Genomic DNA, 25,780 nt, shown 5'->3' on the forward strand with positions numbered 1-25,780 from the left:
CCAGTCATTGAAAGTTTTGCATGACATTCTCAGATCGAATTGTGGAAACTTTTATTGTGCCCTCATCATAACACCTTGAATGCCCTGTATATACAGTACTCATCTCCAGGGCCATCATACTTGAGAACTAGACGTTGACCAGTGCCACAAGTAATCTTGCTGTGTTGCCCAACATCATAACAAAAGTGTTGGAATGCATCATTTACAGTACATATTGTGCTATCTGCCACTAGTACACAGCGCACATGCACAAGTGTCTCCCGAGCACCTATGAACGCAGCATTTTTCCATACTGTAAGGGTGTTTGCAATGTGGTGAAGAATGATTGTGTGCAGGATGGATCACCTTTTTGTTAAAATACTTCAAAATGACCTGATATTAACTTACTATGCGTGGAATGCAGCACACATTGAATTACCAAATGGTAAACTTAAGACAATTTCATATCGGTGAGCATCCATAATGCCACACCGGGGGCTACATTAGGTTTGGATGCATACCCAGACATATGATTTCTCATACAGCTGGGACTGTGTCTGCTCCCATGGTTGTTGTGTTGGAACACAAACATCAAGACAAATGTAATGCCACTGTCACGCAGTGTCATATGTGAAAGTGGCACACAATTACAAGGCCATGAAAAGTGTTTTCAAGTTGCTTTACATGACCTTGTGTACATGTGCACCTTTCTCACATAACAATGTGTAAAAGTGGCATTTCATGGGTCATGCAGTGGTTGTCACAATGCACCAACCATTGAAGCAGGCACACTCACAGATCTTAGAGGCCCTGTACATCTGGCATGGATTATAAATCAAAACCCTATGTGTGGCATTATGGAGGTCCGCCTGCCATAAATGTTACATTTCATACGCTTAATAATGTTCGCAGACCTGTTCAATTTTGGATGATAGATGTAATTATTGTCACAGAGCAGTCCATACCTGCACAATCACAATCATCGTCACAATGCAGATACGCTTGCAAAATGGTGCAAGGGTGCATGCCTTTGTGTCTGGCATCTCAATGGATCACCACTAAAAATGTGATCATGTGTGTTACAAATTTCATGAAAGAGCCTGCTTCATATGTAAAGCAATTAGACAGGCAATGGTGTAAATTTTTGGGAGATATATGGGACTCATTCTAATAACCTTGTGAAGATGCCACTAACTCAAATGCCCAACATGTCCAGTGTGGAACTGTGCAACATTCACTAATCAATTTGACAAAATGTTTGTCTCGTAGTTGGTGCACCCTCATGAACATGGGAAGAGATGGAGAAATTCAAGAATCCTTAAGCCACGGGTGAGTGTATTTTCATTTCTAATCTTGTCTGTTCGGTTACAATGTCTCCTCATACATACTTTGTACTGAGACATGCCAGAAGCATCAGCATCTCATGCAGCATGGTTACACATCACGTGCATGGAAGACCAAAGGAGTTCCCAGTACTATGTGCATATGCATGACAAAAATAATAAGGATCACATTTATATGAAGTGTTGCCATAGGGCAGTGCAGAAAATGTCCTTGTTGTGCTGCACTACGTCAAAACCACATAAATGGAACACACTTTGTCTGTGACAGATAGTTTGGGGAATCAATGTCAGCATGAGACATACAAATAGCAGAAGCACAAATACATGATGTAGGCAGTTACCTACGTAATATAAAATGTGATACAAAACACATATGGACTCATTTATGAGGCCCACTGCGCCACAGAAACTTCACTTTTTGTGAGCATGCTCCATATTTACGAGGCAGCACGAAGCCACTTTTTTGGGCTTGTAAATATGGCTCCCTTCAATGCAGTTTTCTGCTTGGAAGAGGCATGCAATGGGTTTTGCTGGGGGCGTTGCCAGCAACATCCATGGCTATTTGACACTTTTCCAGATTTACGTAAAATCGTAAATTTGACGCAGCGCCAAAAACGTATGCCTCCTCAGGGGTGGCGTAAGGGAGGCACAACAAGGAGAAATATCTTTATTTCTCATCATTTAACTTTTTCTCTGTGAGCTGCTTTCTGCACCACACATAGAAAGATGAAAAGAGCCTCTTCTGATTGTTTCTGTGCATGAAGGTTTCCCTTTCTGCACAGAAATAATCTTCCCCACAACACAGCCATCCTTGCACCATGGTGAAAATGTGCCTGCATTGGCGCACAACAGCCCATATTGCGCCTGTGCAGGGGAAAAGGACAGGAATGCGCCATATCTGAAAGATACAGCACTTTCCTGACATTTTCTTTTACCGTTGTTCAGCGCAACAAGAAGGCCTGCGTTGCTGCCCCATGGTAAAACATCATGATTGAAGACCATATAATGCTCTGAACACATTTATTTTGAGACATGTCACACATGACTGACACACATCCATAGACATGCATCTGCAGATCTGACATAGACAGGTGGTTAGAGCTCTCAGAGGAATCTGTGTTGTCATGTGGACCACATACGGCATGTCAACCACAAGGATTATGATACCTTGCATGAACCCTGTTATCCTTTCCATCTTCTAGAACAACTGTCAGCAGATCACATTCTAACCATTCACTCAGATTATTGTCTGTCAATCTGGACATACATATGTCCTCCAGCCCTACAAGTACAGCCTAGGCCCCCGACCTGGCGCTCCCTCAGGGAACCCTCCAGGCCCTGAGATGGGGTTTCGGGCCACCGTGGGACACACCGTCCCACACTCACTCCATCTCCACTGAGACCGGACGTGAGACCCTACACCCCTCCCATTCCACTGGGACCTAGCTGGGCTACACTGAACCTCTTCCCCCACACAGGAACAGAAGATACCTAAGCCACTACTTTTGGAATCACTCCCCAATGCCTCTGCAAGACCTCTAGCACGCAGCCAGAGGTCCACCTTCCATGCAAGCTCCTTATCACCAAAAGGACTCACACTCCTTTGTCCAGTGCAATACATCACTCATCCACACCCCCCCCCCCCCAGACTGGTGGGACAGTTGCTCACTGCCCCTGAATCTTAACCTGCACCCCTCTTACTGAGCACCAGGTACCATACTCTGGGAACGGGAATGGGGCTTCCTGCACTGGACACACTTCTGCTGCCACCACTGGATCCCACCCTTACTGGTGAATTCAGACACTCACACTACGCTCAGGGGATAACCACCTTCCTGAGCTAGCTGTTTCTCTTCCACGCTCCCTCTCTTCCCTCCTATCTACCCACACCTCTGGGGACAGGGATTGGGCACTTGACCCAGCAAGGGACTCCCTATCTATGGGAACCCCCCCACCTACTGGCGTCCCGCCCTGTCATTTTCTCTCTTCTGCCACACAACATAAAGGCGCAGAACACACCATTTAAAAATTACACTCTTGAGCAGAAAACAAAATCATAAACACTAATCCCCAACATGTGACTATCTAAAATATAGGGTTTTGTAGTGTAGCCAGTTGTCGCTGTGGTACTGCGCAAATGCAAGTCCTAATCCCACCGCTGATCACCAATGTTAGAAATGGGATTTCTGGTTGGCTAGGGCTTGCGCCAAAGCCAGGCAGAAACCACCACTCTAGGTCAGGGCTGGGGAGTTACACGCCAAAGATAACCCCTGCTCACCCCCTTGGTAGCTTGGCACAAGCAGTCAGGCTTATCCCGGAGGCCATGTGTAAAGCATTTGCGCGCGCACACAGCAACAACATCCCAGGCACACTACAAAAGGAACTCCACACAAGGATATATCAAAAATAGCTGTTGTATTCTCATAACACATTAGAAGTAATCACACAATATACACTGTGCCAACTGGCACTGGGCAATTTTTACAAGGGATTATTTACACAAGGCAGGGCCACATGGGCCACTGTCAGAATTAGCACAAATCACCAATGGTAAATGTAGAACATATACCAACTGTAACACAAATTATAACTGTAGAGCACAACCAGTAACTACTGGCACAATAATTACCTCAGCATTATCACAATAGAATCAGGTATAAAACCTATCCTGTGTACATCACAGGGGCATAAACCCATTATGCAATCTCTCACAAGTTTAACACATTAGACCCTAACCTCCTAAGTATAACTACATTAGGGGCATAACTCACACAGTGGAAAATAATCGCCCTAGCATAAACCATGATATGCAAAACAACCTCATAATCATAAAAGACCACATTTAGAGGTATAACAGTCTAGGAGGAAAGGAAGGGACACATCACTTTCCACGGCACAGCACGGGTTCCCTAACCTTTTCTTCATCAGGATCACCACTGCACGTCCAATAAGATAAGAACTGCACTTCTTGATTATGTTGGATATTTTGTTTCACCTTTGTACATTTGATATCAATTATCATTGCACTACTATTCGAACTTTGGAACGTGCTAATTCTTGTGTGGCGACATGTTGAATATAGCAGCACTTACGTATACGAATTTTCACCACCTGGTGTCTAAGAATATTCTTAATACATGGCAACCATGATTCACAGGCACTAGTCCAGTGATGTTTATATACTCTTATGTATCAGCCCCAGTTGTTTGGATTACCGGGGTATAAGGAACATCCGATCGAATTTATAAAATGGGAGAATGTCAAAAAAAACTCTGAGCAACACTTCAGTAGCGTTAATTTAAAATATTGATATAAGAACAACAAGCACACGTGACTTATCATTCTCACCACGTAGATATTCTTGCGTGGCAATACTGGCACTAAGCCGAGGGAAATGTGTGGGTCTCACACACTTATCAATACTTGTTTGTTCTATTACGCATAAAGTTTTATCATTCAATCCAGGGCTGTAACACTGATTACTGCATTTTCAGTTTATTTAGTATGATATAACTGAGTTATCTGTCTACGAATGATTTTACATTACTGTAACAATGTTTACAATAGATTATCCACTAGAGTAACCCAGTTTCTATATGTTCACTTTATCACAACTCCAGTTCCAAGATGGCTGCCATATTTTTGTACTTTACGAATGCATTGAAACCACAAGTGCTTCCTCTATGTTTATATTGTATATATGCACGCTAAGTAAAGTTTCATACATCGTGTGAGCAAGACACATTTGTGTCGAAACGCGTAACGATGGTTGGATGAAATAAAGAGCTGACCTCTGAGAGTGCGTTACTTTGGTTTATTGGATAATATATATATATATATATATATATATATATATATATATATATATATATATATATATATATATATCAAGCCAATACTCCCTCTCACTAAGAAAGAGTGCGGGACAGCTCCGGAGTGCAGAAAAAGTGGCTTTATTTGTTAAAAAGCGCTGGCATTGCGAGTCCATGAAACGCTGGCAGACGCGTTTCAGCCTTCAATAGCTTTCCTCAGTGCCCGTTTCCTTGTTCTCCTTCCATCTCTGGGGGTCAGCTACTACGATCTTTAAATGGCGACCACATCCAGTCAGCTGATCACTTGCCCCTCCTTCCGCCTCTATGACACGGCGGCACCACGCGCAGCTCTTCCCAGTCTACTGCATGCTGGTAGGTGGAGTCCTCAGAGGAATCCCATACAGTGATGGGATATTGCACAACACCATGTGATGTCCCACTGTGTGGCTGCTGACCCTCACTCCACCGCAGTTGTCCGGAAAGCTCAAGCCATTCTTGGCACCCCTTATCAGGCGGATCAATCTCGCCTCCTCTCTCCCCAGGTAACGATAACGTCCAATTGGAAATCCACCATACCAGGGGGGGTGGCGCGTTGCAGTTTCATGCGACAACCCAAGTTGCAGGCACTACGCGTCACTCCTGACCGAGAGGGCGTCCCGCTACACCAGCAACCTGCACGCTGGTACAACATCAAGCCAATACTCCCTCTCACTAAGAAAGAGTGCGGGACAGCTCCGGAGTGCAGAAAAAGTGGCTTTATTTGTTAAAAAGCGCTGGCATTGCGATTCCATGAAACGCTGGCAGACGCGTTTCAGCCTTCAATAGCTTTCCTCAGTGCCCGTTTCCATGTTCTCCTTCCATCTCTGGGGGTCAGCTACTATGATCTTTAAATGGCGACCACATCCAGTCAGCTGATCACTTGCCCCTCCTTCCGCCTCTATGACACGGCGGCACCACGCGCAGCTCTTCCCAGTCTACTGCATGCTGGTAGGTGGAGTCCTCAGAGCAATCCCATACAGTGATGGGGTATTGCACAACACCATGTGATGTCCCACTGTGTGGCTGCTGACCCTCACTCCACCGCAGTTGTCCGGAAAGCTCAAGCCATTCTTGGCACCCCTTATCAGGCGGATCAATCTCGCCTCCTCTCTCCCCAGGTAACGATAACGTCCAATTGGAAATCCACCATACCAGGGGGGGTGGCGCGTTGCAGTTTCATGCGACAACCCAAGTTGCAGGCACTACGCGTCACTCCTGACCGAGAGGGCGTCCCGCTACACCAGCAACCTGCACGCTGGTACAACATCAAGCCAATACTCCCTCTCACTAAGAAAGAGTGCGGGACAGCTCCGGAGTGCAGAAAAAGTGGCTTTATTTGTTAAAAAGCGCTGGCATTGCGAGTCCATGAAACGCTGGCAGACGCGTTTCAGCCTTCAATAGCTTTCCTCAGTGCCCGTTTCCATGTTCTCCTTCCATCTCTGGGGGTCAGCTACTACGATCTTTAAATGGCGACCACATCCAGTCAGCTGATCACTTGCCCCTCCTTCCGCCTCTATGACACGGCGGCACCACGCGCAGCTCTTCCCAGTCTACTGCATGCTGGTAGGTGGAGTCCTCAGAGCAATCCCATACAGTGATGGGGTATTGCACAACACCATGTGATGTCCCACTGTGTGGCTGCTGACCCTCACTCCACCGCAGTTGTCCGGAAAGCTCAAGCCATTCTTGGCACCCCTTATCAGGCGGATCAATCTCGCCTCCTCTCTCCCCAGGTAACGATGCTGGTAAATAGCTGGTATATATATAGTGTAATAGTAGTTTTACACAGTTTATACAGGATACCATAAAACAAATGTACCAGAGGTTTTAGCTCCCACTCTCCACCATGATCTCCAACTTTTGTGTGTTAAGTGCTCATTTTACATATATATAGTGTAATAGTAGTTTTACACAGTTTTTAGTATTAGTTTAGTAATAGTTTGTTATCCGTTAGTGTAGTTTTAGTGCTTAGTATTAGTTGTAGGATAAGTCATTAAGTTATAAGTAGTGCGGGGGTTGAGGTTTAAGATGTATTTTTTAGAAAAAACTTTAAAAAAACACAGAAAATATGTCTTTGTTTACTATGCCAGGTTTAGTTAGTCTATGTTTTGATATATAGTGTATGTGTGTCTCACGTTTTATTGTTGCATAAGCGGGTGGGGGTTGATGTTTTAGTGGTCTGTTGTGATGTATGTGTACGGTAGTATAAGTTATAGTTATTTAGTATAAGTTTAAATGTTAGGATGTTAGTGTAGTTGATTTAGTTTAATGTAGTGTAGAAATTAGCATTTTAGTTATTTATAGTGTAGTGGTGTTCAGGATAGTGTATTTGTGATTTTACATATTTTAAAAATAAAGCATTGTTTGTTTTTCTAAAAGTTCCGACTTGTATAAGTGGTGACATCTGCTTAGTTTGGGTCTTACACATGCTGTAAGCAGACTGTCAATTTGGATCTTATGTCTACCAATAGGTCGAAATTACAAGTAGTCAAATAGGGCCATTGACAAGCAACACTGTACTAGTATTGGGAGAACAGTATCTGAAACCACATTTGTAAACATAAAGTACAACACATCTCGTAGACCACAGAAATGCACCATTCCTGAGTTTACTAGGCCTTTGAAATTTATGGACCATTATTCTGCAATAGTCTTTGTGACAGGCCTGTTCAAATGTTGATAGTGTGGGTGGGTGCAAGTTACATCCTTGTCCCCTTACACATTTCCAAATTTACAAAGTGCCTTAAACATGGTAATGTGTCCGATTGTCACATCTCTCCAGGAAATGTGTCACTGAGTGCAAGAAATTTTGGGATGTCTATTGGTAGTCACTCTTTCATGTTTTCATATGTCTGATGCATGATGAGTAGAGCCATGTCAGCAAAGTTATGTATCAGTGGCTAATTCTAAGCCCATTGTACCGCTGCAGTGTCTCCTTCGATATGCAGCAAATTGGCATTCCAGCGCCACAAAAGTGCAGGCAGGGCCTCATACATGGACATATGTTAAGCAATGTAGAATGTGGTTGCAGGCACACTGGTGGGAAGCACATATACACTTTACATATGTACAAATTGCTGTGACAACAATATTGTTCACATTATGATGTGTCTTTGATGTCAGCCACCTGGACATCATTCACAGATATCCATACCACTGGGATGTTAATGATTGTAGCATATCAAACATCCACCTAGGAATACCACCCGGAAGTTCAAGATTGCAATCAGATTTGCTTGTACCATTTACACACTCTTACCAATTTTGTAACTGGTTGTCATACCAACATGGGACGTCCAGTGCTATCTTTGCCATTGCAATTGCTGCTTTCCCCACTGTACTAGTCACTCAATTAATGGGTACAGTAGAACCATGCATGCTGAACATGTAATGTAATTTTATTGAGACGAGAAACCAAGGAGCAAGTACGAAGGCAGGCCAAAAATCCAGAGGCACTTACAGTAAGGATAAGGCTATCCTAGCACAGAGCAGGCTAAATAAATGTCATGGGACATATAGGTGTGAGTAAGATTTAAGTGTGGCTGAATGAACAATTGCCATCATACCTGTACATTACAGAGACAGTCTACAAATATGTGAGGGATAAACCAGTAATAAGAGAAGAGCTATGACATTTGTGGGGTACACTAACAATATAATAAGCACAGGACATTGTCGATTTTGGGTCATGTGGCAATAGGTAATGCTAACGGGAACTTTTCCTAATTACCATCAACATCTTCTTCCTCTGATGTAGGTGGTAGCTCAGCTGATGGTGTTTTCATTGGTCCCGTAGACAAAGGAGGCATACACACATCAGTAGATGGAGATGTGGAAGGCAGGTTTCCAGCAGCATTTCCTTGGGCCAACAGGTAAGGCAGCAATGCACTGAGCAGGACTTGCTGGTTTGCTACCACTGCAGCTACAACAAGTTGGTAAGCAGCCAAGGTGGTGAGGTATGTATCCTGTTTCAGCTCCATGGCTTCAAGAATGTTATGGATGTCCCCCAGCCTGTTGGCAACCTCAATGGTGCCACTTGCGCTGGGCATTTGCTCGGGCCTCTGCCGCATGACAACGGATATGTCATACAGGGCCTGAAACAAGCCATGGGGTGGAGAGTCGGCGTCACTTCCATGGATTGCACTGCCACAATGTGAGCTTAGACAATGGAGGACTCCCTCTAGGGTTGCTGCCATGCTTTCCATCCCTTTCCAAACCTCCTGTACCAACTGACTCTGCACTTCAACATCATGTTGTTCAAATACATTTAGCGTGTCATGTGAGTTTGGAGGGTCAGATGTTGTGGGAGGGGGTGTATGATGGGTTCCAGACAGGTCATATGGAGACACCGCAATGCTGCTTGACCTTCTTGTGACGGGTGAGGGTGTTCAAATAGATTGGAACAGTTCCTTGAGGATGTCTTGGTCCAGGCTTGGCACACTATCACCCTCCACATGATAATCTTCCAAGACAGGTTGCTGCTCAGGAGTAGGTGTTGCATGCTCTGAAATGTGACACAATGTAGGTTGATGCTCATGTTTGACATCTGTTCTCGAGAATCTACTGTTTTAACTTTTTATCATCACTTTGTAACTATGATGTAGGTCAACAGAGCAAAGTTCATGCAACACATCATCAGATGTGAATTTAAAATGATGATAGCAACATATCCAAGTAGAGTTTGAAATGTGTTTCCTCTACCATGGCACATGCCCAGACAGGCCAGCCCTGAAGCAGTGCCTGCACCCTTGCATCATGGTGCAAGGGTGCCTTCATTGCAGGGGATGCTTATTTGTGTGCAGGAAGGGAAACCTTCCTGCACATAAACAATCACAAGTTGCTATTTCATCTTTCTATGTGTTCTGCAGATGCAGCACACATAGAATGAGGCTACACAGGAAAAAATTAAGATATTTCTCCTAGGTGTGCTTCCCTTACCCCTCCCCTGGTGAGAAGTAAGTTTTTTGCACTGCCTTAGAGTTATAATTTCTTATTAATCTGAGGCATTGTCAAAAAAGACATGGATGTTGCTGGGAACACCTCCAGCAACACCCATGCCATGCCCCTTTCACGCAGTTTCCTGCATGAAAGAGACACATATTTTTAAACCCATGGAAAACCATGACTTCACATGCCCTTATAAATATGCAAGTGGCACATTGTGCCGCCAGTACATCATAAAAGTGATGTCCTTGCAGTACAATAGTGCTGCTCCAGCATCATAAATGAGGGCCCCTATGTTTGTTGCAGTGTGTTGTTGGATTTGTTGTTCAAATGGGTTCTGTAGTGTATACACCTACATGTAGCAATTCACAGGGGCAGCAGTGGCCTGGTACTGCACGTCTGACATATGTATTGTACATGATGGATCTGGAATGGACTGCACAACATCTGACTGTTCAGGGTACAAGGCATTTATGTGACACTTCTTACATGACATACATGACTTCCCTTTGCACAAGACATGTCGCTAATAAGGACTGGTACCTTAGTAAATGCACTGCACAACATTAGCTTGTTACCAACATTGCCCCTTGTTGCAACTTATGCTGTGTGTCTTGCAGTTCCTCATGCTCAGCACTGTCCTGTCTTGGAAGTCCTGCCACCAACTCCTCTGTGATGACAGCCACCACCCGGTCCTCCAGGGCATCCAGCTCCTCCTGGTGTACTGGGTTCTCTCCTCCGGTCTGCATTCCTGCCTTCAGGTTTTGCCTGCACTTGATGTCATGCCAGCATTTCTTTAAATCTGACACTGTCCTCTTCGATTGAGCCACACAGTTGACCTTATCCAATATGGACTTCCAGATGGCATATTTTTTGGATAACGGCAACTTAGAGGTGACAAACAGCTGATGATAGAGGTGACAAACAGCTGATGATAGTGGTCTGTGACCTCATTGCTTAGTATCCAATTCTCCGCACTGAAATGTACGTTCCTTTTACTCTTCCCCTTGTGTTTCGGGATGGACATCCTGGCTAGCATGTGGGAGGTTCTCTTGACTGCTGGTGTCTCCTTGGAACCTTTATTTGCCTCCAAATTGATTTTTGAGGTATTTGCGTGTTGTTTTGCCTATTTCCAAATCGTGACGCAATGTAAAAGGGGAAACAGCCTTTACAACAAGGTTTTTACCTTGTTGTGCCTTCACCACGCAATTTTAAGCATGCATATTTATACAGCGAATATGCATTTACAACGCATGCCCATACCACGCATTTAAGGTAAGTTGGGGGGTCTTCCCCCACAAATATATTGTTTTTAAATCTAAAAACAATGTGTGATATTGGCATGCATTGTAAATGTATATTCGCGGTAAAAACCTGCATTCAAAAAAATGCGTGGCAAAGGTACATGCGTTGTACCATCGTACAACCTCGAAAAAGGGGTGCAGGGCAAGTTTGTCTTGCATCGGAATATGCGTTCTGACTTACCACACTTCTTCAGCAATTGCGTCAGTTTTGTTATGTCAAGACAGCCGCGTCAATGTCATTTTTAAAAACCTTAACTCATCAATCGTGACATGGTGTGTCAAACCATAAATGTGATGAATCCATGCCGCAAAAAAGTGACTCATAGTATCGTAACAAATTATGGTGCATCTCTGTTCCATCACAGAGATGCTCCACGTTTTCATAAATGAGGCCCCGAAGGTTTTCCCTGAGCTGGGTTTTCCATGGGCTACTTCGAGCAGTGAGCATGGATGGCAATGATAAGATCACAGTATGCAGCTCTAGTTGAAAGAAGTCAAACCTGGTCTAACTGTTTGTTTCCCATGTGAAAGTCATGATTTTCAGAAAAGAGGTGTGTACAAGCTATTTAAGTTGCCCTTTCCAAGATTATTGTTTGCCCATTGGTCACTAGCCGTGGTTCTTAATCCAAAATGAGGTATAATATTTTCCTGTGAAATTCTTGTTAGTAGCATATATAAAGATGAAATTCCAAAGTCACACTGCATTTGCTGCCTTATTGTTGAGACCGTTTTTATACCTAATGATTGCTCCTTGCATTTGAACTTTCTTGTGGGTTCTACTTCTGGATACCAATACTTCACATTTTTTTCCTTCCAGATGTCATGAGAAGTTTAATACCTTCCTAATCTCTTAAATTCTGATCTGCATCTTCCATCAAGGCATAAAAGATGGCTCAGAGGTTTACTACTTGGTGTTTTTCTCCTCGAAACCATAACACTCTTTTAAAGAGATGCATGTTCCCTTTCACAAACATTAATCTATGCAGCGTGGCACAGAGACTACTGGGAGGAGATACCTTTTCCTGAGGCAGTTATAAATGGAAATCAACATATCTTCACAGTGTACAGTCCTTGATAGGAACTCATGTTTATACTTTACCAAAGTTATTAACTTGATGCTGACACAGGTGTAAAAAGCCATTGGTAAGATTCCCAAACATTTTTATCAGGCACATTGCTGAATGTTCAATCATGTTCCTTGCCCTTGCAGGACATTCTGACATATCTATTGTCAATAAATCCATCCTTAGCTTATAGCTCTTTTCCCATCTGGATAGCTCTCTGCCACCTCTTCAAAGCACTTGATGAGGTTGTTCCACCTTCTATTTGAAGCCCGAATAAATGGATTGCAGAGGATCATATGATGAGTTACAGATGGAAAAGCAGAATTTAAACATTGCTTCAGAGGACAACTGCAGCAATACCTGCATGTGTAAGGAGCTGTAACTGTGTGCCTGGGGAGCTGCAGTTACGCCAGCAATCTGGTTGTCGACAGGTAGGTGTAAGATACCAGTAGGTAGCAATCTTGATTTCGGTTTCAATGCTTGCTATGCTACGGGCCATGTGTCGGGCACAGTTGTATATGTCCCCCCATTCCTTCGGTTTCCACGAATGACCCAACTCTGCCTCCCACCATTTCTGGCTAGCAGGTTTAGGCTGTGTAGTGGTGGAGAGAAAGAGGTTATAAAGTTTCGTTATAAGGAAAGTATTTGTCATTTTGGAAAGTACCTGTTTCTCATAGGGGGTAAAGGAGCGTTAAGCACTAGGGCGGAATGAAGGATGCATTACCCAACGTCTGATATGGAGATAGTGTAACACCTCCGATTCATGTATCGTATAGTCAGAACATAGGCAATCAAAGGGTATCATGCCATCCATGTTAAATAAATGACCTATGGAGCGGCGCCCTATCTGTCACCACAGTATCAGACTACAGGAGGTAGCCCATATACCCTAAGGAGACTAGGGCAATCATCTGTAACATACAACAATGTCTCAAAATGGTGTTATTTGGAGGTTAAATACATGTAGCACAATTAATTGCTGACCATGGTTGAAAATCTGTGAAATTCAATCTGGGTTGAAATATGGGTTACCAGCAATGGCCATCAAAGGTAAAGGGAACAAGGTAAGGCCCTCTTGCTCAGCCACTCTGTCCCAAGTTGCCAGGGAGGTTCTAGTGATAGAAGAAGAGTAAAGGCCCTTGGGGCAAGCAATTCTGTGGAGGAAAAGGATCCTCCATAGGTGTTGTCCCGCCACCGCTCTGTCCATGAAAAGCCAGTGCTTTGCAGACTCTTCACAGGACCACTCTAGAGGGAACCTAAGCTGGGCTGCCTGGTAGTAGCATGATGGTTTTGAGTGCACAGACCCCCTTCATCTGGCAATCTATAGCTAAGATCTCTCCGCATGCGGGGCGACCATCAGCCCACAAAAAGTGGTTTATTTCACGTTGGAGGGACTGGATTGTTCCAGGAGGGGGCTCCAAAGGGAGCACCTAAAAAAGGAACAGCATTTTGGGTAGGATCAAAACTGTTACAGCTGCGATTCAGCCGAGCCAGGAGAGGCGGTAGGGCCTCCATCTATTCAAATCAGATTTTATCTGGTATGTCAGTTTCTGGGCTGTGTACTGGGTCATGGCAGTTAATTGAATCCCAAGGCATGCTATAGCTGTAGTTACCCACTGTAGAGGAAATCTGCGTATCAAGTCTCCCCAAGTAGATGTCAAGAGGGATAGGCTAAGTGTCAAGGGTTTGTGGACATTAACTCAGAATCCTAGTGTTCGGCCAAATATGTGTAAGTCACTAAGAAAATCCAGGAGTGAGACAGCTGGGTCGTTCACAGCCACCAGAACATCGTCAGCATAGAGACTGATAGTGTGTTCCTCTCACCCAAATGGGATGCCTATAATGTTGGGTTATCCCGTATTCCCGGAGCCATTAGTTCCATATATAGCGCGAAGAGTAGAGGCGAGAGTGGACACCCCTGTCGCGCGCCACCACCAATTGGAAATGTGATCGAATGGGTAACCATTCACTCTAACCGATGCAGCTTGGTTGCTATAATTACTGAGGACCCATCAGCAAAATCAATTGTGAAGGCCAAAGTGTTTGAGTGTAGCTGTCAGGTTTGGTCAGTGAACTCAATCGAATGCCTTTTTGGTATCAATCGCCAAATGCATGCATTGCTGGCCAGAGCGTTGCACTTTGTCAATAAGCTGTAATAACCTTTTATTGTTGTCACTACATTGGTGGTGGGGTATGAAGCCTGACTGGTCTGGAGCATTAAGGCGTGGCAGTAGAGGCCCTAGTCGTGCAGCTAGGATGCCTGTGAAGAGTTTAAGACCAACTTTTAGGAGGGAGATCAGTCTGTTTGAAGCACACTAGCATTTGTCTCATCCTGGTTTGGGGATCACAACTACAGAGGCCACTAGTATGGAGGGTGGGATTGAGGAGGGGAGAGTGATTGCGTTAAACAATCTAGTAAGCAGGTGGGGTAAGATCGAGCAGAAGGTTTTGTAAAAAATCGCTGGAAAACCACCTGGGCCTGGCGATTTGACAGGTTTCTGACGGGTTATACTGGAGATGACCTCTTCCACACTAATAGGGTGATCCAAGTTCACTGCCTGTTCTAATGTTAGTTTTGGGGTGTGGGCATCAGAAAGCTATGAGTATGATTCCATCCGCAGGCAATTGCTGCTCTGAGAGTAGATCTTTGTAAAAATCCTGAAAAGTTGCAGCAATTTGGGGCTCTTCCTTCTGTTTTAGACCTTTAGAATCAAGCACTGCTTGAACTTCTGTCGCCTGCTACTGTGTTCATAGTCTATGGGCAAGCAAATGCCCGCACTTGTCACCACATACATAAAACATGGGGCGGAGCCAGAGAGCCACGTTTTCTGCTCTGTCTAGGTCGATCCCTGTGTGCAGGCAGATTCGAGTTGCCGCTATATCTGAGGGGCACCTGTACATTTGTCAATGTGCTCTAATTCTTGGACCTGGAGGGTCAATTGTTTCCTTTTGTCTTTATGTATTTTTTATAGGCTGCAGAGATTGCTATGAATTTCCCTTTAACCACTGCCTTCAATGTCTCCCATAGGGTAAAGAAGGAAATTTTGGGCGTATTGTTAAGAGCTAAAAAAAACCGCCCAATACTTGGTAACTTGTTTAACTACTTCAAGGCGATGTAACAGAGTTTCTCACAGTCGTCAGAATCTAGAAAGACGGGGTTGCATCGGATGGAATTTCAGGGTAACTGAACTGTAGCATTTCTAAAAGGGAATGAGGCTCTATCACAGAATTCAAGACCATAGAATTGATGCCGGAGGACCAAAAAAAATAATCCAGTCAGGCATATGTTTTGTGTGCATGAGTGTAAAATGTATAGTCTCATGTTTGTGGGTGTAGTGATCGCCAAATGTCTGGCAACCCCATCTCCCCCCACCATAGCACTCCCTCCCGAGAAAGAGCCCAGGTCTGACCATGGCAATAGGTCAATCAATCCAAGTGTTGTTAAAGACCAAATTTAAGTCGCCTCCCAAAAGAATCAGCCGGTCAGGGGTGTTCAATACCTAAGTCACTGCGCAGTGAAGAAAAGGTTCCTGCCCTTCATTAGGTGTGTAGATGGACCCTAAAGTGAAGGTATGAAAGCGTACTGTCACAGAATAAGCCAGCAATTGACCTCAGATTTTGGCTTGATTAGGGCTTATCTTCCCTGGGAAGGTGTTGGGAACCAGAATTGCAACTCCTGCAGTTTTAGTGGGATTTGTAGAAAGAAAGTATTGGGGGGAAATCTTGGATCTCAGCCTATGTGTGTTTCTGGAAAGTAAGTGCGTTTCCTGAAGGAGATAAATGTGGGCCCCGGAGTGTTTTAAGTACGACAGTATGGCGTGCCATTTAGTGGGATTGTTTAGACCCTTAACATTAAGGGTAAGAATCAGTAGGTCACGTGTCACGAGGCTAAATATATTAGAAAGCTATGGACAGTAGACAAGAGCGGCCAATGGGGTGGATATGTAGCTCGCATAATGTGATGAAAGGGAGCCAAAATTAGGGGTAACATAGTAAAAGGTGGTGCTGTTACTAATTGGTTCCCAAATAGAAAATGAAAGAACAGAAAAAACATAACAAATAACCATTTCAACATTTCACAAGAGTCAGTGTCCAGGACTAGTGTCCTTTTAGGAAACAGGAGAGAGGGTGTGTAGTGGCTCAGTGTTTCCCCTCCGCCCCGGGCACCCCCACAGATACAAAAAGAAGAGGAAAGGTCCAAACGGTCTCAAGACCCAGCTCCCTCTTTCAAATCGCCAGTGAGAGACTCCAGCACCACCTGGCGCTCCCTCGCCATTGTCTCCTGGTTGGGGCCCGAATCCGTGGGATGAGTTTTGGTGAACTGTCCTCTGCGATTTCACTGGTTTCCATGCTCATCCTGCCCAGCCCTCGGTTGTTCAGGGGTGGTATCTTCGATGCCGAGCAATTAACAGGCCTCCTCCACCGAGCGAAGTTGGTGACATTTCCTGGCCTGGCGTAAAACAATTCTGAAAGGATGTCCCCACAAGTATGAAATACCCGCAGATTGAAGATGGGTAGTGACAGGTCAAAAGGCCCTGCGTTTCTGTAGGGTTGAGGCAGCAAGGTCCTGCTAAAGCAGCGGGGTGAGTCCCCGGAAGTGTATTGAATGTTTATCATGGGCTACCTGGAGGATTTGTTCCTTTACCGGGAAGTCATGCAGGCAGATCAAAATGTCTGCGGAGGAGTTGAGGCCGGTTTCTTGGATCCCACTCTGTGGGCCTAATCTAGTTTCTTCACAATTACTGGGGGATGCTAAGATCGAGCGAAAGAGTTCGGAAACAAAGAGCATAATGTCAGACCCTTCTGCATCTGAGGGGATTCCTTTGATGCAAATGTTATTTTGTCTCGATCTGTTCTCCAAATCCTCTGCATGTGCCTGGAGGTCTAGATGTTGGTTTTGGAGATGGATAACCTCTTGTTGAGGTTGTCCGATTTCTTCTTCACGACCTGATGCATGATCTTCAAGCAATACAACCCTGTCTCCCGCGCTATTTATAGCCATACAAACCTCCTTAGATTCTGAGATAGATTCTTTTTGATGTTTTGAAGGTCATCTCACAGAAAGAGAAAAAGGGACTCTATTAAGGAACAGGTGTCCGGGGTATCTGTCCCTTTTGGGCCAGCACGGTGACCTGTCCTGGAGAAGTCGAGGCTTCTTCCGACCAAGGGCAAATGTTTTAATGAGTATGCCCTTTAACATGTGGGTCTTTATCACTCTTCCCGTTGTCATGATCCGACGATCCAATAGATTGCAACATCTAGGGAAGGCAATCTAGTTCCAGCTCCTTCCCCGAGGGGTTTCTCTCAAGCAGGTACGCAGTGACTTCAGATCAGTGGTACAGGTATTGCTGAACTGCTTGACTTACAGTTTGTGAGAGACTGTCTCCAGGGGCCTTCAGTTCAGACACCAATAAGGTTGCCAAGTGGGGGGGGGGGAGTAAGAAACCCCCAACCACTTCAAAACTGGAAATGGAATCTACGCCTCACATAGAGGCACTCCGGTGCTTAAAGAGAGTGATCGAAAGAGAACCAGGCTGCCATGTTATGCAGGAGAAAGGCCCAAGATCCCGCAAGGGGTCATTTCTAAGGCTCAGGGTTAGTACAGCATGTAATTTCTATGCTGGGCCACAATAGAGGGGGCAGTTGATCTTGCTCACCAAGTTTGGTCTGAGACTTTAGGTGTGCCAGAGTGTTCAGGTGCTGCCTCTTATTATATTGTCTCCATCGGGGGGAGCGGTGAGCTCCTAAGCAACCATCAGCTTAGGCATTGGACGCTCTGTGCTCCTAATCCAGCAACCATAGGTGACATTGAAGGGCCAAGATAAAAGCAAAAGTGTAGAGGAGATCAAGTATGTACTCGATGTTGGAAGGCGGACCCCGAGGAGTCGGTGAGACCACCAAGGGGGGGGCCCTCTCACTGCACGAAGTAGCCGAGCGCTGCCGAGAAGTCTCCTGAGAGATCCTTCTCCTATCACTATCACGTACTAGCACAGTAACACCACCACACCGGACTCAAGGAGGTTGTCTTGTGACAAGCAATTCTTTATCAGCAATAAAAAGGTTACGAGGTCAATATTTACATGAAGGGATCAAGGGATCCACCAAAAGTCTCAGTGTCTCTTTGGAAGGGTCGGGGTAGCGGGACAGTCTTTGGCAGGAATGCGGTACGAGGGTACCTGGGGCCCAGTTCTTATCCTCAAGCTGGAGGACCTCCGGATCTCGGAGGGGTCGAGCCGCGACGGCGTCAGCAGGGCTCCGGCGTACAGTTTGTGGAGAGCCGCGATTCAATCAGCAGGGCTCTCAAGATGGTTTCTGCTCAGCTCGAGCCGCGACGTCGTCAGCAGGGCTCCGAGGAAGGTTTCAGCGAGGTTGGGCCGCGACAGCGTCAGCAGGGCTCCGATGTTCCAGGTGGTTCAGAAAGGGTTCACAAGAAGGAGCCGCGACGTAGTCAGCAGGGCTCGTGATGGTTCCGACAAGAGTTCTTCTCCGTAGGGTCAGCCGCGATTCAATCAGCAGGGCTCTCGACTCCGGGATACAACTGCCGAGCTGTGGTGGGGTCGCCCCAGATATAGGTCTGGAGCCCTTTGATGTCCGGACCTATGCGCCCGAGGGGGCGGAGTGGCCGGGTGGAGGTGGCCAGACGCCCAGCAGGAGAGGCGCCAGGCCCATGGGAGTTGCCGGGCGATCACACCTCGAGAGGGGAGGACAGTTGGGGGTCCCATCGATACTGTCCTCCGCCGGGGGCGATGAATGGTTCCTGCGGCACCCCCTGGCTAGTTCGTGGTGCCTCGATGGCGGGGCTTCGCTGGGGTCGAGGCCGGGTTGAGCGGGGTCGCGCCGGCTGGTGCACGGGGTGACGTGTATGCCAACAAGATGGCGGAGCCACGAGGAGTATGCGACCACGTGCAGCTCCGGGTGAAGGGTCTTGGTGCAGTTCAGACGGGTGGCCCGTGAAGGCCGGGGCGGGGAACGGGCACAATCCAGGGGGTTAAGGACCACGCCACGAGGCCGGGTCCAACAGGCGTCCCCCCCAGCCGAAGGCATGGAGAGTCACCCATTTCCTTGGGGATTCTCCTCGTCAAGGCGGAAGAAGCGGGACAGGCCGTCGGCGTTGGCGTGGTCATTGCCGGGCCGGTGTTCGACGTCAAAGTCCATCCCTTGTAGCGAGATGGACCACCGCAGCAGCTTGGGGTTCTCGCCCCGCATTTGCATTAACCATTGCAAGGGCCGGTGGTCGGTCTGGACCCGGAAGTGGGTGCCAAAGAGGTAGGGCCGGAGCTTCTTGAGGGCCCACACCACAGCGAAGGCCTCGCGCTCATTAGTGCTCCAGCGTTGCTCTCGGGGCAGTAGTCGTCGGCTGATGAAGGCCACTGGTCGGTCGAGCCCCTTTTCGTCGGCTTGGGATAGGACGGCCCCGATCCCATACTCGGAGGCGTCCGTCTGTACCACGAACTCCTTCTGATAATCCGGGGCCTGCAGCACCGGAGCAGTACACATGGCTGTCTTTAGGGTGTCGAAGGCTGTTTGGCAGCGGGGTGTCCAGTGTACCTTCTTGGGCTGCTTTTTGGACGTTAACTCTGTGAGGGGGCCAACAATGCTCCCATAGTCCCGGATAAACCGCCGGTAGTATCCGGTGAGGCCCAGGAAGGCCCGGACAGCGGTCTGGGCAGTGGGGGGTTCCCAGGTCTGGATGGCATCTATCTTCGCTTGGAGGGGGGCCACCTGCCCGCTCCCCACTTGATGGCCCAGGTAGGTCACGGATCCGTGGCCGATTTGACATTTGCTGGCCTTGATTGTGAGCCCGGCCTGCTGGAGGGCGGCCAGGACGGCCTTCAGGTGGAGGAGGTGCTCGGCCCAGTGGTTGCTGTACACGGCAATGTCATCTAAGTAGGCCGCGCTGAAGGCCTCAAGCCCGGCCAAAACCTTGTTCACCAGTCTTTGGAAGGTGGCCGGGACGTTCTTCATTCCGAAGGGCATCACCCGAAAGTGGTAATGCCCATCCAGAGTCGAAAAGGCGGATCTTTCTTGGGCGCCGGGGGTGAGCTGGATTTGCCAGTACCCGGCGGTGAGGTCCAGCGTGCTCAAGTAGCGAGCGGCCCCTAGGCGGTCGATGAGTTCGTCGGCCCGGGGTATCGGGTGTGCGTCTGTCTTAGTTACTGCATTCAGGGCTCGGTAGTCCACGCAGAACCGCAACTCCGGGGGGTGACCGGGAGCTGCGGCCTTGGGCACCAGGACGACAGGGCTGGCCCACGGGCTGTCGGACGGCTCGATGACCCCCAGGGCCAGCATCTTCGCTACTTCGGCCTGTATGCAGGCCCGCACTCGGTCAGGCACCCGGTAGGCTCTGTGTCGTATGGGGGGGCTCTCCCCGGTGTCGACGTCGTGGACGCACCAGTGGGTCACCCCCGGGGTGAGAGAGAAGAGGGCTGCGTAGTCCCGCAGTAATTGCTGGCAGTCGTTGCGCTGTTCCGGGGTCAGGGACGAGGCGAGTTGGACCCCTTGGATCGATCCATCGTGAAGGTCGGATTGCAAGAGGTCGGGCAAGGGCTCGGAGTCGTCCTCGCCCCCCTCGTCGGTCGCCAGCAGCAGGCTCAGTTCGGTCCGGGCGAAGTGGGGTTTTAGCCGGTTAGCATGTAGGACCCGGAGGGGGTTCCGGGGGGACTCCAGATCGACCAGGTAGGTGACGGGACTCTTCTTCTCCACCACCTTGAAGGGCCCGGTCCACTTGTCCTGGAGGGCGCCGGGTTCGACCGGGGCCATGACCCATACTTTCTGACCTGGCTCGAATTCTATAGTAGAGGTGTTGCGATCGTACCACCGCTTCATGTCCTCCTGGCTGGCCTCGAGGTTGGCTTTGGCCATGGCTCGGAACTTGCGGGTTTGGTTTCGGAGGGTCAGGAGGTATCGGTAGACGTCAGGAGGGGCGCCTCAGGGCTTCATCTCCCAGCCCTCCTTGACCAGGCTGAGCGGTCCGCGGACCGGGTGTCCATACAATAGTTCAAACGGGCTGAACCCCAGGGACTTCTGCGGGACCTCCCGATAGGCAAACAGGAGGCAGGGCAGCAGGACATCCCATTTCCGCCTGAGGGGTTCTTCCAGGCCCTGGATCATCCCTTTTAATGTTCGGTTGAACCGCTCAACCAGTCCGTTCCCCTGAGGGTGATAGGGGGTCGTGAACTTGTATGTGACTCCGCACTGTTGCCACAGGGACCGCATGTACCTGGAGATAAAGTTCGTGCCGCGGTCGCTCACCACTTCGCTGGGGAACCCCACTCGGGAGAAGATCCCCATCAAGGCCCGGCCTACCACAGGGGCCGTTATAGTTCTTAGCGGGACCGCCTCCGGGTACCTGGTGGCGTGGTCCACGAGGACCAGGATGAAGCGGTGGCCCAGGGCGGTTTGGGGGTCCAGGGGTCCCACAATATCGATTCCGACCCGTTCGAACGGGGTGCTGACGGCGGGAAAGGGCTGGAGGGGGGCCTTGACCCGACCCCCCGTCTTTCCGCTGGCTTGGCAGGTCTGGCAGGACCGGCAGTGGTTGTCCACATCTCTCCGCATCCGGGGCCAGTAGAAGTGGGTCACCAGACGACTGTACGTTTTGTCTTGCCCCAAGTGTCCGGCGAGAGGCACATCATGGGTCAGGTTGAGAAGGAACTCCCGGAAGCGGAGGGGGACCACCAACACGCGGCTGGCCCCGAGTTCTGCTACTTTCTGTTCACTGTACAACAGGCCCTCGGCCCAGTAGATCCAGTGGGTGCCGGTCTGGTCACCGTTGGCTTGCGCGGTCGCCTGTTGTCGGACCCCTTCGAGAGAGGGACAGGACTGTTGTTCTTGCTGGAACTGCTCTCGGGTGGGGCCCCCTTCGTGTCGCCATTGTGTCAGCTCTGGTAGGGCGCTCGGAGAAGCCATCTCTTCGGGGGAGGATTCGCGGGGTCCAGGGTCGGTATCCGCCGCCTCCTCGCTGCTGGTGGGAGGGGGTGTGAGCCCCTCGGGTTGGCCGGTCCCGGAGGTCGAGGATGAGCGGGGGGCCTGGGCGGTCATGGACCGGGTGATGGCGCAGGCCCAATCAGCCAGTCCCAACATTCGGAGGTGCTCTCGTCGCTCTACTTGAGCCCAGGGGGAACTTTCCAAGTCGTTCCCCAGGAGGCAGTCGACCGGGGCGTCGTCGCGCACTGTCACCTTCAGCAGGCCCGTCACCCCTCCCCACTCGAAGGGGACCAGGGCCATCTGGCATAGGCTTTCACTGTTGTCGGACGTCCGTACGGGGCACAGCAAATTCGGTAGAATCTGTTCCGGGGTCACCAGGTGGCAGCGGACAGCGGTGATACTGGCGCCTGTGTCACGAAGGGCTTCGGCCCGTTGTCCATTGACCGTGACCTGCTGCCGGTACTTCTGGGTGTTGGTTGGGATGGGGGTGCAGGGTACCATCTCTCGGCTACCCAGGCAGACCAGGGACATGGCAGCCGGCTCCCACTCAGTGTCCTCTCGGTCGCGGGCCTCCTCTTCCTCTTCTCCTCCCCCCAAGGCGGCGGCTGTCAGCTGTCGGGGCGGGGGCCCGCCGGCCCCGTTTCTTCGGTTCAGAGGGCAGGCCGGATCGCTGGCAAAGTGTCCGGTTTGTTGGCAGCCGTAGCAGGTCACTGGTGGCCGTGGTCCGGGTCGGGCCAGGCCCACCCTTCGGGCTAGGCTCGGGGAGAGATGGGGCTGCGGTGGCCCGTGAGGGGGACTCCTGGGGGCCCCGGCGGGAGGGTCTCGGTTCCTGTTCGGCCCTCCCCCCCACCGCGCTGGCGGGGGGGTCCGTTGGGGTTCCTCTGGTACTCCCCCATTGAGTTCCGGGAGTTGACCCATCGATCGGCTTCAACGGCAAGTTTTCGCGGGTCGGTCATTTTGCTGTCGAGGAGGTGCTGTCTCAGTTCCACGAAGCAATTGTTGGAAAGGTGTTCCCACACGATGACGTCGACCAGCTGCCCGTAGGTGGTTACTTTGCTCCCTTTGATCCACCCTTCTAGAGCCCGACTGAAAAAAGTCCACATATTCCACCCATGTGGTACCCGGGATTTTCTTGCAGTCTCTGAACCGCTGGCGGTACATTTCCGCTGTTAGCCCGTAGCGGGTGAGCAGGGCCTCCTTCATGTGATCGTAGGAGGTCATCACCTCCTCCGGTAGCTGGAGCAGCGTGTCCCGCCCTTCACTCAGGAACCGCCCCCACAGGCCCGCGCCCCAGTCTTTTCGGGGCACCCGATGAGAGGCCATGGCCACCTCGTAGGCCTTGAACCATTGTTGGATGTCGTCATTCTTGTAATACTCCTTGACGACCTCTTTCGGGATATGTACCTTGGCCTCGGAAGGCGGTAGAGTGTCTCTAGTACCGGGGGTGTCGGTCCCTCCGTTCTTGGCCTTGATCTCGAGTTCCTTGAGACTGCGCTCGTGCTCAAGAGTTAGTTTCTTTTCCTCCAACTCCCGGTGTCTTCTCTTCTCCTCTATCTCTTCTTGAAGGCGTAGCTGCTCTAGGGCCAGTTTCTTTTCTGCCAGCTGGAGTTCGCCGTCCAGCCGCAGTCGGGCGAGCTCTAGCTCGTGGCTCCGGACCTTTTCCCGCTCTCGTATTTCTTCTTCGGAGAGGCCGGTTTCTAGGCTCTTTCTTCCTCCGGTTGCCGGAGTCAGTGCGGTTGCTGTGGTCTCAGTCAGGGGCAAGGGCCCTTCTTCCTGGGAGGGGCCTGCCCTGGCCTCCAGCCATGTCCTCAGAGCTTTCTGCATCTCCTCTTTGGTACCTAGGCTGGTGGTTGCAATGCCTTTGTCTTTGCAGAACTGTTTTAATTCTTTGTGCGTATATTCTTCCAGCCGTTCGGGCTGGAACTCCATTGTCGCGTTGTTTTCCTGGCTGCTCATGATGCTGTTCGTTTGGATGGGTAGCTAGTGGGTACTGGCTGGTACGTACTGCGTTCGGCTCGGATCCCACCGCTGCCACCAAATGTTGGAAGGCGGACCCCGAGGAGTCGGTGAGACCACCAAGGGGGGGGCCCTCTCACTGCACGAAGTAGCCGAGCGCTGCCGAGAAGTCTCCTGAGAGATCCTTCTCCTATCACGTACTAGCACAGTAACACCACCACACCGGACTCAAGGAGGTTGTCTTGTGACAAGCAATTCTTTATCAGCAATAAAAAGGTTACGAGGTCAATATTTACATGAAGGGATCAAGGGATCCACCAAAAGTCTCAGTGTCTCTTTGGAAGGGTCGGGGTAGCGGGACAGTCTTTGGCAGGAATGCGGTACGAGGGTACCTGGGGCCCAGTTCTTATCCTCAAGCTGGAGGACCTCCGGATCTCGGAGGGGTCGAGCCGCGACGGCGTCAGCAGGGCTCCGGCGTACAGTTCGTGGAGAGCCGCAATTCAATCAGCAGGGCTCTCAAGATGGTTTCTGCTCAGCTCGAGCCGCGACGTCGTCAGCAGGGCTCCGAGGAAGGTTTCAGCGAGGTTGGGCCGCGACAGCGTCAGCAGGGCTCCGATGTTCCAGGTGGTTCAGAAAGGGTTCACAAGAAGGAGCCGCGACGCAGTCAGCAGGGCTCGTGATGGTTCCGACAAGAGTTCTTCTCCGTAGGGTCAGCCGCGATTCAATCAGCAGGGCTCTCGACTCCGGGATACAACTGCCGAGCTGTGGTGGGGTCGCCCCAGATATAGGTCTGGAGCCCTTTGATGTCCGGACCTATGCGCCCGAGGGGGCGGAGTGGCCGGGTGGAGGTGGCCAGACGCCCAGCAGGAGAGGCGCCAGGCCCATGGGAGTTGCCGGGCGATCACACCTCGAGAGGGGAGGACAGTTGGGGGTCCCATCGATACTGTCCTCCGCCGGGGGCGATGAATGGTTCCTGCGGCACCCCCTGGCTAGTTCGTGGTGCCTTGATGGCGGGGCTTCGCTGGGGTCGAGGCCGGGTTGAGCGGGGTCGCGCCGGCTGGTGCACGGGGTGACGTGTATGCCAACAAGATGGCGGAGCCACGAGGAGTATGCGACCACGTGCAGCTCCGGGTGAAGGGTCTTGGTGCAGTTCAGACGGGTGGCCCGTGAAGGCCGGGGCGGGGAACGGGCACAATCCAGGGGGTTAAGGACCACGCCACGAGGCCGGGTCCAACACTCGACATCAGGCCTCACTCCCAGCAAAGTCGCCAAGATGAGGTGAATTGCAATTGAGGCTTGTTATGTTTAGCTTCTGAGAAGTTCAATGTTGGGAGCCCAGCAGCTCACCGGCAATTGGTATTTCAGGCCTTTACTACAGCACAGTCACCAGTGAGAACAGGGACTACAATCAG

At 49.6% G+C, this 25,780-nt stretch overlaps 1 long non-coding RNA gene across 4 annotated transcripts in view; it reads left to right on the forward strand.

Annotated features, from left to right (window-relative positions):
• Positions 1 to 25,780, forward strand: part of LOC146860533 (uncharacterized) — a 183,403-nt gene that overhangs the window by 49,391 nt on the left and 108,232 nt on the right. For 3 of the 4 annotated variants that reach the window (XR_014979163.1, XR_014979161.1, XR_014979164.1), the window contains exons 2-3: positions 1,249 to 1,308; positions 8,931 to 9,045. This is a non-coding gene — a long non-coding RNA (uncharacterized LOC146860533). Of the gene's footprint in view, positions 1 to 1,248; positions 1,309 to 8,930; positions 9,046 to 12,238; positions 12,659 to 25,780 lie in introns of those variants that run through there. The other variant, XR_014979162.1, reaches the window with a different exon arrangement.

This window comes from Triturus cristatus, chromosome 3_1 (genome assembly GCF_964204655.1).
Source record: "Triturus cristatus chromosome 3_1, aTriCri1.1, whole genome shotgun sequence".
NCBI lineage: Eukaryota > Metazoa > Chordata > Amphibia > Caudata > Salamandridae > Triturus > Triturus cristatus.